The sequence below is a fragment of the Rhinatrema bivittatum genome, chromosome 4, assembly GCF_901001135.1.
Source record: "Rhinatrema bivittatum chromosome 4, aRhiBiv1.1, whole genome shotgun sequence".
In the NCBI taxonomy this organism is placed as follows: Eukaryota; Metazoa; Chordata; class Amphibia; order Gymnophiona; family Rhinatrematidae; genus Rhinatrema; species Rhinatrema bivittatum.
Genome location: NC_042618.1, coordinates 75,095,774 through 75,112,564, shown reverse-complemented (window position 1 = coordinate 75,112,564; position 16,791 = coordinate 75,095,774).

Here is a 16,791-nt window from a genome sequence, read left to right as displayed (position 1 = left end):
ATAACTGTAGCTCAATCTCGGTTTTCAAATAATCATTCTCAATAGTAATTGTGTCCTACCACATCTGAATGAAGAGCAGCTGTGTGGCTGGGGTAATCAGTGCACAGAGGCAAAGAACATGTAAATCAGAAGGGAGAAAGTTTGCAGCCAACATAGTATCATACTTCCATGAAAATCAGGAACCAGATAGGCACAGTGTCCAGCAGAGCTGCACCCTGGAACGTGGACACCAAAGCTGAGAGGAAGAATCTGATTTTATTTTTGCTGGGAAGGGCAGGGTGCCACATTTTTTCATTTATCTGCAGATTGAGAAGTAGCAGAAACACCTGCTCTGCAACGTGCCACCTGCCATTTTAATTATCATGATTACTTTTTGCATTCATAGTGTAGCGCAGTGTTTCCCAGTCCTCTCCTGGAGGCACCCATAACCAGTCAGATTTTCAGGATATCCCTAATGAATATGCATGAGATAGATTTGCATGTGCTGGGCCATCAATGTATGCAAATCTACCTCATGCATATTCATCGTTGGGAGTCCAGAAAACCCGACTGGTTAGGTGTGCCTCCAGGAGAGGACTGGGAAACACTGGTATAGCGCATTAACTGATGCACAAAAACCTGATCATTCAAGTACAATCCAAACTTTCACTATTCCAGGCACTGAGCTTCATGGAAAACTACTTACAACCAGGCCATACAATAAAAATCTGGAGGACAGTATCAATGTGGAAACTATGTAGTCTGTGAGAATGTACTTCAGATTTAATTTTACTGTCACCCTTTTTTGAACTCCCATTTTAAACTCAAGGCACACTTTGACTGTGAGGCTACTCAAGTGATTATGTTCCTGTCGCAAACTATATTTTGGCCACACGAAGCTTTCAATTAAAACATGTATTATTCAACACAAAAGTTGCATATGCTGTTACGGTCCTGCCCGCGAGGAGCGCGAGCAGGCCCTCACCTTCGTGCGGCTGGCCGAGCCGCCGCCGCTGCTGCCGTTGCCGCGGGTCCTCCGCGGTGTCCGGGCTCCTCCCCGGCTGCCATCCTCTCCGTGCAGCGGGGCCGACCCACCGCGAGCTCTCCTCGCGGCAGGGAACCCCGCTGTCCCTCCGGGCTGTCTCCGGCGTGCTCTGCCGTTCCCGGGGGGACTTAGCCGGCAGGGAGGCTGTCCTTGCCGGTGCCTGCAGCCAGCTTCCCTCTTCCTGCTCACCTGCTCCAGTCGTCGTGGCCGGGAGCCGTCCCAGCAGCCTGCCATTCTTCCAGCTGCAGGGCAGGGCTGCCCCGACGTTCCTCTGGTTCTCCACGGCTCCTCCACGTGGCTGGGGGCGCCACCAACGACCCAGCTCTCTCCGGCTTCCTAGGGCGCGAGCGCGCGCCTCCCGTCTATTCTTCAAGGGCCAGCCAGGTGTGGCCCCTGCTGGCTCCTCCCTGGGCGTTGTCCACCTCAGCTCTACAAAGGGATTCCGCCTCCAGTCTGTCTTTGCCTTCGCAAGGAGTTGGTCACTCCTGAGATCCTCGTTCCAGGAGCTGCCTTGTGTTCCAGCCTTCTGCAAGGTCCAGTGTTCCATGTTTTCCGTTGAAGCTTCTTGTCCAGTTGTCTTCAGTGTTCCAGTCCCGATGTCTTCAGTTGTTCCAGTCCTGATGTTCGCTTGTTCCTGTTCCTGCCTAGAGGTCCGATCTCTATCCGGTATCCATGATCCAGTCCAGATATTACAAGCCTTGTACCTTGATCCTGAAACCTGCCTGAAAGCTATGTACCTTGCCTTGAATCTCCTGAAAGCTAGCACCTCGATCCTGTGTTCTCCAATGTCCTGGTACCTCGCGGCAAGCCACGCTGTGGTCCGTGACCAGCCCTCTGGGTGGGCTGGTTAGGGCTATCTGTGATGCAAGCCATGTACCTCGTTTCTAAGTCTCTATGAAGTCCTTGTACCTTGATCCTGAAACTCGCCTGAAACCTAAGTACCTTGCCTTGAATCTCCTGAAAGCTAGCACCTTGATCCTGTGTCCTCTAATGTCCTGGTACCTCGCGGCAAGCCACGCCGTGGTCCGTGACCAGCCCTTGGGGTGGGCTGTTTAGGGCCATCTGTGATGCAAGCCATGTACCTCGTCTCCAAGTCTCTGAGAAGTCCTTGTTCCAGATCCTGTTACCTTGATGTCGGTGCTAGATCCAGTTCCTGATCCAGTCCTACTTGTGCTGCCCTTTGTCTCTGTCTGGCTCCTGAGCCTTCTGGCCTGTTGGGCCCTGGAGTGGCCAACAGGTGGGATTCGTCCCTGCGCTTTGGAGCTTCTGCCCTGCCAGCCGTCGGGGCTTCGGATGTCAGTATCCCAGCATCGGAGTTCGCGTCGCCTGGTTCTCTCCTGCATTATCCCGTTCTCTGCGTGGTCCGTGACCTGCCCTCCAAGGCAGTGTAGGGGACGCGTGGGACAGGGTGGCTCGTGTCTCAGTCCCAGGAGTGGCTGTGCCGGGTACCCTGAGGGACTGTGCTCAAGTCTTCCTTCAGTCCTTGTTCCTGAGTCTACATCTGCACCTACAGTATCTCGCTTCTGAACCTACCTCAGTATCTTCAGTACCTCGCTTCTGAATCTACCTCTGCATCTACAGTACCTCGCTTCTGAACCTACCTCAGTATCTTCAGTACCTCACCTTTGAATCGACCTCTAGTACCTTGCTCCTGAGTCTTCGTCTGCACTCCCAGTACCTTGCTTCTGAGTCTACGTCTGCACTCCCAGTACACTGCTTCTGAGTCTACGTCTGCACTTCCAGTACCCTGTTCCTGAGTCTCGTCTGAATCTATGTTCCAGTCTTCGCTGCCTGGCCTCTGTCCGGCCTGCCGCTTCGTGCCGTACCCTGCGGCAGGTCCGAAAGGGCTGGGAACGGTCGGAGGACTGTTCACAAGACCAACATTGCGTTGTTGGGTCTTCCGAAGCGTGCAGGTCCGGAGGAGGGCCTGTCGCCTGGTCATCACTCCAGTCTTGCTTCCGTCCTACCCATGCTCGGGCATGCCACGCCTCCCGCGGCCCTCTTCGGAATCCTCTGGGGTCGAGCCGTGGCCCAAGGACACACACCGCTCTCAGGAAGTGGGATCGCTCTCCGAGCGCTCCGCAACATATGCACCAACAAATTAACATCCCCTTTGGATAAAGACTGGCTGGAAAAGAAACATACAATACAACAATTAAAATGTTTTGCAATTCAGCGCCTAACTCTCGCCAGAGGAGGAAACATCTCTCAAAAACGTCAATGTTGGGAACAGGAATTTATTTCTAAGTGGCTTACAATCCACCCAGCAGGTTTAAATACATCCATTGAATGGGAAGCATTTCTATAATTATATCCATTTTCCTCATTTCATTCATTTTTTTCCACTTTTCATTTAGCGAGTTAATAGTTTCAAAAAATCTCTTATAAACTGGCTCAATTCTAGAAGATTCTGCATATCTTTACTTTTGAACAATTTTTATTAGTTTTAAGAACACAATACAGAAAATAACAGTGCAGGAGGGTTGGATTCTTAACCCTTTCCAAACCAAGACCATAATAATTGTCAAGTCAGCCAGAGAAGCCCCTCCTCCCCCCATCCCACCCTGCCCAAATAGAGACAAAGAAGCCATGCTAGCATCCAATCACTAAGAGCTATCCTGTGTAAAAGAGATCAAATCGAGTTACCACACAAAAAAATAGTAGCAAAAACTCAGTCATTAAGAATCAAACTTCGTGAGTGATGTGATAGAGACTGTAGGTAGGAGTCCCAGATCAGTAGAAATCGCTGGCGTATTTGAGGTGAAGCTCGTGAACTCAAGTCTTCCATTCGCAACATATGGGGGAGTTGATTACGCCATCCAAAAAGAAGGGCCTTCAGAGGCCCGCCAATTCATCAGAATCACTTTCTTTCCCACTAGACATGCTTTCTGAATAAATAGGCAAGGGCCCCTTCTCAACAGCAAACTGGAGAAATGGCCAAAGAGGAAAAACAAAGGGGTAATGGGGAGGGAGACTCCTAATAAGGCCATCAGATAGTTGGCTATACGGCCCCAAAAGTGTCGTATAGGAGGGCACGCCCAAAAAGTATGGGACAGAGTTCCAAGAACCCGATGGCACTTACCACAAAGGGCTGATGTCGAAATTCCAGAACAATATGCAATCTGCGTGGACATATATGCCCATCTCAAAAACTTATATTGCATTTCGCGATAATACATACTCACTGTGAGTTGAGATACTCGCCAAAAGCATGCCCGAAGGATAGGTACAGTAAGAACAAACACCCCGTCCCCATTCCAATGGTCAGCTAGAACTGCATACGGTTCGTGATGGGTAAGTTGCTTAAGCTTTTTATAATATTGGGACAAGGACGGTGCTCGTTGTTTATCGAACTCCAATACTTTGTTCAAGGAACGAAAGACCAAGGAGGACCGTGAATCCAAGGGCAAGGATTGAATGTAGTGTTGGACCTGTAGATAACAGAAGGCTTGGTCTGCACCCAGTTGGTACATAGTTCACAAGTCAGGAAAAGGTAACAATTGTCCATCACTGTTAAGTAAGTGACCCAGTTGGGTAATTCCCTTAATCCGCCACTGTCAAAACCCAGCCGTTTCAGATCCAGGGCTAAAATCCCCATTCCCCTGAATGGGCAGCAAGTATGCGCACAGTCGAGGTATCTGCAATAACTTAGTCAATGCACGCCAGGCTAATCGCAATGGTTTTATGGAGAGGAAGTGAATTAAAAATGATGAGAGGGCAGCGAATGACACCTAAATAACATAGGGTAATGCCCAGGGGGCTACCAAGGCCTGTTCAGCCGGGATGTGGACATAATTGGACTGCCCAATCAGCCAATCTCTAATTAAACAAAGGTTCCCCACCAAATTGTATAGCCCTAGATTCAGGGCACCCATGCCACCTTCTCCCCAACGTTCCCGTAGTCTAGCCAAGGGTATCCTGGATTTACCACCTCTCCAAAGAAAAATGCGCAGCTCTTTATCCAAGGAAGATAGATCCTTATGGCAGAGGGATAATGTTATATTTTGTAACATATATAACCATTTGAGTAACAATAACATCTTAAATAAATTGAGTCCGCCCCCAAAAAAAGAGGCAAATTCCTCCATGTGCGAAGTTTGTCTACAGTATTTTTAAGTAAGGGAACAACATTGGCGGTATATAAATGGTATATTTTGTAACATATATAACCATTTGAGTAACAATAACATCTTAAATAAATTGAGTCCGCCCCCAAAAAAAGAGGCAAATTCCTCCATGTGCGAAGTTTGTCTACAGTATTTTTAAGTAAGGGAACAACATTGGCGGTATATAAACTAGCCGGGGCGTGCGGGATTGTGATCCCTAATAATCTGAAGGACACCGTTGCCCATGGCAATGGGAAGGCCCCAGGCCATCGCTCACGAAGAGTGTCTGGGAATGCCAGGGCCTCCGACTTGGTGAGATTAAGTCGGAGACCTGCAAATCAGCCAAAGTCCAGAAGTAATTGCATAAGGGGTGGGAGGGGTTGTGCGGGTCTGTTAAAAATAGCATAAAATCATCGGCGAAAGCCACATACTTGAATATCTCAGATTGCAATCTAATGCCTCTCACCACTGGGGTATGTAAAATAGATAATAAAAGTGGTTCCAGTTGTAATAGAAATAGCAAGGGTGATAATGGACAACCTTGTCGTGAACCACGAGAAATTGAAAACACCTCAGACTGCGACTTATTGGCAATAATAACAGCAGTTGGATCCTGATAGAGGAGCTGTATGGTTTCATAAAACAATCCATCGAATCCCATGACCCGCAAAATATAAAATAAATATTGCCACTCCACTCTGTCAAATGCTTTCTCTGCATCAAAGCTGATCAAAAGATAGGGGCTATCCATTTGTTGACTCATCTCCATAGCTGCCAAAATCTTTCAAATATTAGTCAAGTCATAACGTCTACGGACAAAGCCCACCTGATTGGAGCCAGTCAAGGATGGGATCACCTCAGCCAGTCGATCCGCCAAAATTTTTGCCAGAAGTTTTTGATCATCATTGAGCAGAGAAATTGGCCTATATGAAGCCAGCAAGTGAGGCTCCTTACTCGGCTTGGCAATGAGGGTGACATTGGCCCTATTAACGTGAAGAGGATATTCACCTTTGACTATTAAATCTGAAAAGGTACGAGCTAGCAAAGGACCCACCAGGTCCTGTAGGCATTTATAAAACTCCGCAGTGAAGCCGTCTGGGCCAGGGGTCTTAAAGCGTTTTGTTTGCCAGATAGCTAACTGTTCTTCCTCACCTCCCAGGGGCCTGTTGAGCCACGTCTTTTGTGCCACAGTAAGACTCAGTAAAGTAAAATCAGCACAGAACTGGTCACAGGCTTCTTGGTTCCAGCTCTCAGTTGTATAGAGTGTGGGAAAAAAAATGATGAAATTGAGAAAGAATCCCCTTAGTGTCAGTAATTAAATTGCCCCCAGCAGATCGGATGGCGGTGATATGACAGGAGTGTCGAGCTGCTTTAATCAAATTATTCAAAAGTTTCCCAGATTTATTACCAAATTGATGTAGGCAAAACTGATAATACAGAAGACTCTTTTTAGTCCTCTGATGGAGCAAAGAATTAACAGCCCCTTGTATCATCTGGTAATTGTCTCTGTTGGCAGGGAGGTTCGAATGAGCCAATTTACCCCGAGCGTCGCTCAGTTGTCTGCTTAAGGCAAGACGCTTATCGAGTGTTTTTCGTCTATGGGCCACATAGGAGATGATGTCGCCCCTTAGGACAACCTTTGCAGTATACCAAAAAAGTACTGGATTGGATGCATGTTCCTCATTAAGACTTGCATGGTCTTTCCAGCTGGATCGTAAGTAATCTTGAAATTTAGGATCGTCCGCCAAAAAATATGGGTATCGCCAGAAGCGATGCAGGGATTGAATAGAGGAAAGTTGTATGTCCAACCATATTGGGGCGTGATCTGATAACAGGATGTCACCTACGCACGCATCACCAATCTTTTCAAACAAGGGGCCACTGACAAATAAATAGTCTAATCGAGACCACATATCATGGGCACGAGATAAATGTGTAAAATCTCGTTCAGCAGCGTGAAGTATACGCCATGCATCTACAAGATGTAGGGACTGTTCGAGTCATAGCAAGCCTTTACTGGCTCCCACATCTCTAGGGGTGGCTTTAGATTTATCTAATTGCAAATCTCTGATAGCATTAAAATCTCCCCCCATAATAATTAAATCATCAATATAGGGAAGCAAGAGACACTGTAGCTCTCGTAAAAAAGTTGGAGTATAAGTATTAGGTGCATACACATTGCACAGTACCAACTGAACATCATATATCTGAGTAACTAAAAGAAGATAGCACCCTTGGGGATCTTTAATATCTTTTTGGATTTTAAAAGGTAGTTGTTTAGTGAATAAGATAGCCACACCAGCATATTTAGAAGATGCGGAAGCAAAGTAGACATCTCCTACCCAGCTTCTACAAAGCTTGCCATTTTCTTTATCAGTAAGAGGGTCTCCTGAAGAAAGGCAGTATTTACTTGTTTCTTCTTGAGGTGACTTAGAATTTTGGACCGTTTAATAGGGGAATTTATTCCACAGACATTCCAGGATACAATTCTAGTACCCCTAGCAGGAGCAATTTCCGAGAATAACATATAACATGGACAGACAATACGCATCGGTATTGCAGGAGCCTTCCCAGCAGAGGCCCCCACGTGACTGAGTTACACAGGTTTTGAACAGAGAATCATACGTCTTACCAAGCATGGAGAATACATAGAAATAGTACCCCCCTCTGCCCCACCTCCCAAATCCCAACCTCACCCCCCTCTCCCCCCATACTCCCTCATTCCATTCTTCCCGTTACCATGAAGATCACCACCATGCACAGAGACGTCCACCCTCCCCTCCCCCCCTTTCCAGCCCCATCCACAACCAATATGTTAGTAGATGAAAACAACAGCGGGAGTGCATAACAGCCTGAAGACATAGAGCAAGCACTGTTTACCTTGTTGCGAACTAATATATAACAAAGGTAACACAACATTTAACTGGCGGAGTATCAGGTCAATTGTCTTCTTGGCTCTGACAATAACTCTAGGCTTGTACTGAATAGGACCACCTGTCCCATGACAGTGAGTAGCAAGTAAAGCAGGATCAAGCAGTGTTTCACCACTTGAATAGCATATAGTCAAATCTTCCTCAGGGAGCTGGTCCTCAGACTCCATTAGTTTGGATCCTCGCTTACCCCCTGGGGACTTTGCGGTGCAATAGAAGAGGAGGTGCGCATAAACTCCTTCACAGCTTCTGCCTCCATGAACCAGTGAACACCCTCCCGAGTCACTACTCTAAGCTGGGCAGGGTAAACTATAGTTGCTCGGAGTCCTGGTTCAATTAGCTTAGTGCAAAGAGGAGCCATGATGCGGCGTTTGGCAGCCAGTGTCGCCGAAAAATCTTGAAATACCAAGATTTTCTTGTTGTTATAGGTTAAAGGCTTTCCTGCCCTTGTTGCCTGCAAGATCTCGCTCTTATGAGCGAAATTGAACAATTTTGCAATAACGACATAGGGCCGAAGGTCAGAGTCGCGTTTCAGGCCGAGACGGTGCGCTCGCTCGATATGTACAGGGCCATGTGCGCGCGAAAGGTTCAGCTCCCCCTGCAACCATTCTTCAAAAAAGAGCGGCAGGTCTTTTTCCACCAAGGTCTCTGGGAGCCCCAAAAAGCGAAGGTTAGATCTTCGTGACCTATTTTCTAGGTCTTCTAAACACTCGGTATGTTTTTCTAACGTCGCTTTGAGCACAGCGATTTCATCTTGGGAGACCTGGCAGCCATCATGGAGGTCAGAGATGTGCTGCTCAAGGTCCGAAAACTGAGCCTCATACCCTACAACTGCCGTGGTAAGTGAGTGAGCTTTGCAGAAATTGTTTTAAGTTCGGGGCCTAACATTTCAGCGATTGCTGCCTTGACTTTTGCAATCGCCGCCGTAGACAGCAGTGCCTGGGGATCCAGCGCCATATTGGGCTGTGCCTCCAGGGCACATGGCTTTTCTTTCTCCTTCTCTTTTTTATTTAATCTTGACGCCATCGTGCTTACCGGGAAATGTGGCTGTCCCAGATGAAGCTCCCAAGAATTCCTATTGTAAGCCTCGAGGAATTACGCTGTGGATGGGGCTGGATCACAGAGGGCCAGCGCTGCGAAGGGAAATCACGTCTTTCCCTTACTTTGCATCACGTGACCTATCAGATTCTGCATATCTTTGACGTCACTATTAAAGAAGCTTAATGCACAACTGCGGGTTCTAGCCTCCCCGCAATTTCTTTCAAAGAAAGTTGAAGGAAGAAAGGCAATGGTAAGCTCTGTCCGGATAATCTTTTGATGTCTTATTAAATATTTTTGAAATGTTTTTCCATTATTTAGTGCATTCAGGATACATGCGTATCATTCTCTATTTATGTATTGTTATTTTTCAGAGTTAAATACAAACAGTTGAAAGTTAAAACTATTTCATTGGCAATTTATGACGCCGCATTGCCTGTTTTTCTGAATTATCTAGTCAGCAATATAATCGTGAGTATCACATTTAATTTCAAGGGTACTTTTGGTTAAAATACATGGTATTTAATTTTATGCATTTTTATAAAACAAACTTTTAAAAAATTTTCTGTGTCCTGTAATTTGTGGAACACAAGTTATATTTTCGTCAGGCCAAGTTAAATTCAGCTTGTTCCCCCTGATGAAGCCAATTTCGGTGAAACAACAGGCCTTTGTCGGGGCTTGCAATTTCTTACTTTATTTCCCACACTGGCAATGTTTGTGAACTACGAATTATCGTCTGCAAAACTGTGAGTTAAAACAGACAAACTTTTTGGAATTACCTTAAGAGTTTCAACAACAGGATTTACAGCTGTAGTAATCAGCATGCATCTTTGAAATGTCAATCTCTAGGTCATTATCTTAATATATGTTATGAATCTGGTACTGAATGTGGACCCTTTGCCCGAGGCGGAGTTTGCGTTACCTAAGGAGGAAAACCCCCACAGGTCTCCACTGTCGGGAGGTGAGGCTGGAGAGGAGCAGGAGCCAGCTGGAGCTTCGCCACTACCAGCCCATGTTCCCCGTGGGTTAAACTCTTGGGTGCCAGGGCCAGCTGGATTTAGGTGGGCCCCTGTGAGGATGAGCCTGGAGAGCGTGGACAGCTGGAGGTAAGGCGGTCTGGTCCATGGTCAGAGGCAGGAGGCAAGAGGAAGTCCGGTCCAGGGGTCAGGGGCAGGCAGCAAGAAGCAAGATGAGATCCGGTCCAAAGGTCAGAGGCAAGTGGCGAGAAGCAAGGCGAGGAGAAGTCCAGTCCAAAGGTCAGAGGCAGGTGGCGAGAAGCAAGGCGAGGAGAAGTCCGGTCTAAAGGTCAAAAGCAGGGAGGTCCGTCCGAAGGGGCGAAAGAGTGAAAGGCTGGAGCCGGAAGGCTGGATCAGGAAGGCTGGATCCCACAACGAGGTGACTTGTTGCCAAGTCATCCAATGGGTGTCCGTCGCAGTCTTATGTAGGGCAGAGGCCCTGACGTCATCCGAGGGGGCCTCCAAGGGATGGATCGGTTCAGCCACCACCCCTAGGCATTGATTCATTGCTGGTGCCAAGCTGCTCCCCTTCCCTGGCTAACCTCCAATATATGAACAATATACCTCCAATATATGAACAATGCCATTCAACATTCAGAAAGAAATTGAAAACCTGGCTGTTCGCAGAAGCCTACCGCTGAAGGATCTCCTCAACCATCACTGACTCTCATTCTCCCACCCCTCCCTAATCCCTACCCCCCCTCTTTTCCCTCTCCCCTTCCCCCCCTCCCAACCTCACCCTCTCCTTCTCCCACTGGACATACCATGCTAATAACTGCCTAGGATAAATCTATGTTTATGTATCTTATAGTTTTTGTTGATTATATATTTATCTCTCTCTAATTGTTTCTTAGTTTAAATTCTGTACTGTCTTCCATTGCCCAGGTTTTACGCTCCCTGTTTAATGTAACTTTACTTTCTACCTTGATGTTAATTGGTTTCCCCTCAGTTACATTGTAAACCGGTACGATAAGACCTAGTCTTGAGCATTGGTATAGTAAAAGAAATTAAATAAATAAATAAATAAATAAATAAATAAATATGTGCAGCACTCCTGAACCTTAGTTCCTCTGGTGATCCTCAAAGGGGCCGATGCAATATAAAGTGCGGAAAGCAGGCACTGAAAAGTCAGCGCCTGCTTTCCTAACATGCGCATGGCGCCCGCAAGGGGAGCACCATGCAATACCCAAATTAGGGGGTCGCAACCTTAGCGCCTCCTTGCTAACGTGACCCCACCGCGGCTCCTGGTTATGAAGCATAAGTACGAGTGTACAGCAGACGTCTGCAACTTATCCAGATAAGTATTAAAAAACGCCACATAGCCGGATAAGTAAGATAGCTGGATAAGTTTTAAAACACTAGTTGTTTGTCTATCTTACTTATCCGCCAATGTAGCACTTTTCTTTTATTTATCCGGCTATCTTACACGGCTGGATAAGTCTTAAACAGTTCTACTTACCGGTAAGTTGCCACAGTGCTATTTAGCTGCATATTTGCTATGTTTAAAATACATGCCGCATATTTTTTGATACGTGAACATGTTGTTGGATAGACTTACGAATATTTCATATATTGTGCGCACATTTGCAAGCACAATCTAGAATACATGTGCATGCGTGACTGCGTCCGTATAACTGTGTATATGGGTGCGCTTACGCATGCTTTAAAGTTATCCTCTGAACCAACTAACGTATTAGCTGGCTGAAATATAGCCTGCTAAATGCCCAAATATCCATTTAGCCAGATAATTTCTGAATTATCCATCTAAGTGCTTCTGAATATGACCCTCCTGATGTCTATTTCAAATATTATAGACATTTCTATCTAAAACTTTACATGTAGTTATTTCAAACCACAATTTTACCCAGGAGAGCTATTTCAGAAAATTTACAGTAGGCTGAAGTGTCAAGGTCATTCATGTTATCTAACATCCTAAAGAGATTACAGAAATCTGTCTATACAGAAAATCTGCATGCTCTGCGCACCTTAAAAGTATACAAGGGATGTCCGGCAGAGTTAGAGGAGATGTATTGCTTCTTAAGAGCATGGAATTCTGTGTAAGCCGTGCCACCTTGTTTATAATTACAGAAGTTATCATAATCTGCAGTGAATTTGCACTGCCTTTTGCCACGTTCATCAGTTAGACTTAATTTTTTATTTTAAGTCTTGTTTTCCTTTAGGTTTCTCCCTTATAATGTCCCCTGGGAGCAGCAGGAGAGCCACAGATGGCATCACACCCGCTGGGTCTGATTGATTTGTCATGGCTACAGTGTCACACATGGCATCATAAGCATTGCACCAACTACTCGTTGACCCCCTTCATGCTAAGGACAACTTTAGAAGAGCAATGGAATTCCAAGGATTATTTTAAAGAAATGTAAAATGGATGACCGGGAAGTGAAATTTACTGTTATCTGCCATGAGTGCTTTTGAAATACTCCAAAATGCACAGAAGCTGTGGCTTTGGTTTTTAACAATGCTCGAGAGGTGCAGATCTGTCGTACAGATGTGGGAGTGTTTATAAATTAAAGACCAAGAAAGAGAGAGTGCACTCTCCATTCCATCACTGATTCTTAGTCCTGCAGCCCGAGGGGGTAATAAAGGGAAAATGTAGCAGCAAGAATGAAGCAGTGCAGTCCATGTAAGGGAAGTGATCTCTTTAACATATCCGTATTTTCCATGTTGCAAAGCAAAATTGCAATTGAGTTCTTTCAGACACATATCTGCTGTAAGAACAATGCTTCAGTACATTGAAATGTAACTTGCAACAGAAACGTTGTCCTGTAACCCTCTCCTGCAGGCACACCTACCAGGTCGGCTTTTCAGGATATCCATAATGAATATACATGAGATAGATTTGCATGCACTGGAGACCCAAGGTGTGCCAATCCACCTCCTGCATATTCATTCTGGCACTTCGGAAAACCCAAGTAGCTCGTGTGCTCCCAGGAGAGGTGGGAAACAGGCTAAATTTGTTAAGGGGCCAATTTTCAAATTACGTACCTAGATCCTGTACCTAATTTTCAAAAGAGAGACTATCTTCATGGATTTCTTTTGAAAATTGCCTAGAGGTATAAAGGATTTGTGGATGCTGCACCTGCATGTCCGTGCCATCAGAGTTTTGCTTGAAAACAACGCTCGTGGATTTGAAAATCCCATTTGCATTACCCTCTCTCCACCCCCTCAGGAACGCCTTCCCTTAGGCCGGCTTAAAGTGCATGCATTATGGAACTTTGTACAGGCTTGAAGCTAGACCGAGGGAGGGCAATCTTCAGGCAATTAATTTCCCCGGGAAAATGGATTTGAAAATTGTGCTCTGAATAACTGTTCCAGTGTATTAGACCAAGAGAAACTTCATAATACCAGGAAAAGAAAAGGAAAATACGCAGATGAGCTAAATAGAATAATAAGGAATCAATGACGGCAGAAAAAGACCAAAATGGTCCATCTAGTCTGCCCAGCAAGCTTCCCGAGGTAGTAACTGCAGCTCCATGCCGGTTAAGCTTCTTTATTTATTCCCATCATTGACACAGAAAACCTCATTGGGATAGATTTAAGCTTTCCTGTTAGAGAAACACCAGTTTCATCCTCTGCAGAATAGGAGTGGAGAACCCAGACAGTGTTAGTCGTAGGCGTTCATCTTTCTGCAACTTCTCCACATAATACAATGAAACCCACAATACAAGGAAGGGATATATCAGATACTAGCATCCCTCAACAAAACAGAGAAAGGCCCCTATTCTGCTTCTCTTTAAGTCCCATTCCAGATTCCAGATATTGATATGGGTGATTGAAACTAAAGTTCCCTGTGGTAGCGATAAAATTCACCACTCAATGTCAGCCCCAGGAAAAGGATAATAATCCTTTGGTTTCAAACGGAAATTCATCTGTGTTCTGAAAATGTATTGTGTGTTCCATTTGTGAAAAGTTTCCCCAGGAACGCCTGGAACTACAGGCTTTCTCTGGGATCAGCTCAAATGACTGACGGAAGACACCTGGCAGGGCCTGTGGCACTTCGACCATCACCTCCTGCTTGCAAAAGTATCTCTGCGTTTTAAAGCTGTTAATAATCCGAGCATTATGGGAAGACGAGAAAAAGCTGGAAGCTATCCAAGAGGCAGCTTCTGACTTCAGGGGCCAAGCAGAGCCTTTGAAAATAGACACCCAGGACATATTTGAGGGCCAACTCTGGCACCTTTGATCAAATGAGGACATTTGATATACAGAAAGTAATCTATCCTTAGGCATTGTACATAAGTGTCAAGTATACTGTGTAAGCATTGCCCATGCTTCAGCTGAAATATGTCTGGAAAAGTTCTACATTGTGCGAGGCTTCTCTCTCTCATGTATTCATGGGCCTACATTGTAGCATGTAACAGTGAAGTCAAATAGGTTGCTCTAATTATATTTATCCATATCAACCATTTACTATTCACAAGAAGGAAGCAACAGCAAATTCATTACCTGCCTAGAGGAGAAGGTGTGGCCTGGTAGTTACAGCAATGGGTTGAGAACCAAGCCAACCGAGGTTCAATTTCCATCTCTCCCACTGACATTCCTTGTGACCTTGGGCAAGACACTTTATCTCTTGTTGCCTCAGGTACCCACCTAAATTGTAAGTGCTTTGAGGCAGAGACTTAAAGGTGAATTTTAAAAGGGCTGCACACTCAAAAAAGTCAGAGATGCGCACGCATATATTGCTTATTCGCGCCAGGGAGATTTTATAAACATCGCACATACGTGCGTAAGCATCAGTGCACAAATATCTTTCATCTTGCAAAAAAAGGGGCAGGTCAAGGGTGTTCTGGGGTAGGGTCACCATATACATACGTAAACAGCGATTTTATATTCTGCAAATGCAGTGCGCACACGGCTCGTCTCTGCACACATTTATTTCGGCTATTTTTCAGGTGTAAGTCTGAATAAGAAAAACAAAATAAATCAATGCTAAGGTCTAAATGCTTCATTCAATACCTTAACAATAATTTATTTCTTCTATAGTCTTTAATATTTTTACATTTTTTGTTGTACTTAAAATAATATTGATTGAATAAAGGGTAAGTTAGTTGGATTTACTTACTTAGTCTGGGCTGTTCCATTTTTTGTTTTTCTGATTCGTCATAAATAGAACAGTAGGGACGGTCGGGGAGTTGTGTTGTAAGTCTGAATAAAACAATTTATAGCCAAATATGGACTGCATGAGGGGGACTGGGTGAACTGGGGAGTGCAAGCTAAAGAACCTGGGAGGTCTTGATGACCTAGAGATAGACTGGGCCAACTGGTGGACGAACTGGTCAAACTGGTCATTTCCTTCACGCACGTATGTTATAAATTTGCCTCACATGCGTGTGCAAAAGCTGACAATTCCCTAAGGAAAATGCGCAACCAGCAGATGCTCGAGTAAATGCTTAAAATGAAGGGCACACATACATGTGCTAGGCGTATTTTATAACATGTGCAGGTACTTGCTGGACGATATAAGATTCCTGCATATGTGGCTGCGCGCCCACATACGTGCATATATGAGCACATGCGCACTCATTTTAAAGTCGCTTTCTCTTTGTACCTGAATTCTAATAATGCTGTAAGCTGTCTTGAGCAATATTTGGAAAGGCAGGCTGAAAACAAATAACTATTGCCAGTGTTTGGGGGCTGCAGAGTCAGGTCAAATCTAAAATAGTAACATAAATTAGCGCCTTTTTTAAAATTTAAGACAAACGTCTTTGAATTTTCCTAGTAAAGGAAACAAGAAAATGTAACTGGAGGATGCCTGGTCATGGTTCTTTTCCTTCTGCTCTCACCTCCCCTCATCATCTCTCTGTGCCCCTCCCTCTGCTCCCACCAAACTCAGCTGGACAAGACAGATCACCCTGTGCCTGCAACAAGTGTGCTGACATACCAGGCAAGGAACAGCTTAACCGGCAGCTCGGAGGAGCAGCGTCAGGACGCACAGCTGCTCACCTGTTCAACAGGATTCCCTCCCATTTCCATTGCTCAACTTTACTTAATTTGGAAAGGTGTACTATGCACATACAAAAAGAAAACAAACAGCACACTACTAAAAGGTACAGAGAGATTTATAATGGAAACCAAAAGCTGGCTGTGTGCAATGTGCATGTGTCTTAGAAATTACAGCTAAAAGTGAAGTGTAAGGGATACACGGATCCCTCACTAGTAAGGTTTTCCCTATTTTGTACCAGCATGAGGGCCTTGCAGATTTTTAGACCATCCCTAAAAGTTTCAGTTGACGAAGGTGTGGAGGAGTAGCCTAGGAGTTAGAGCAGTGGGCTTTAAACCAGGGAGACCAGTATTCAGATCCCACTGTTGCTCCTTGTGACCTTGGATAAATCAAATTACCCTCCAGTGCCTCAGGTATAAACTTAGATTGTGAGCTCTCTGGGGACAGAGAAATAACCAGAGTACCTGAATGCAATCTGCTGAAAAGTGGAATACAAACAAATCTAACAAGGCTGGGACTGGTCAGCTTGGCCCTATATGTTGTAGCTGAGAAGTATTTTTCGGCTGTGGTCCCTTTCTAGGCCCACCCTGGCCTGGAGAAGAAAAGGGAAAGGGGGTTTTGTGGAGATTCATTTTTTGGAAAAGAGATGTTTCTTGATGCTGTTGTTGGATTTTATCTCAGTTTCAGGAGGGAATCCCCTGCATGAGTGAAAGGGAAT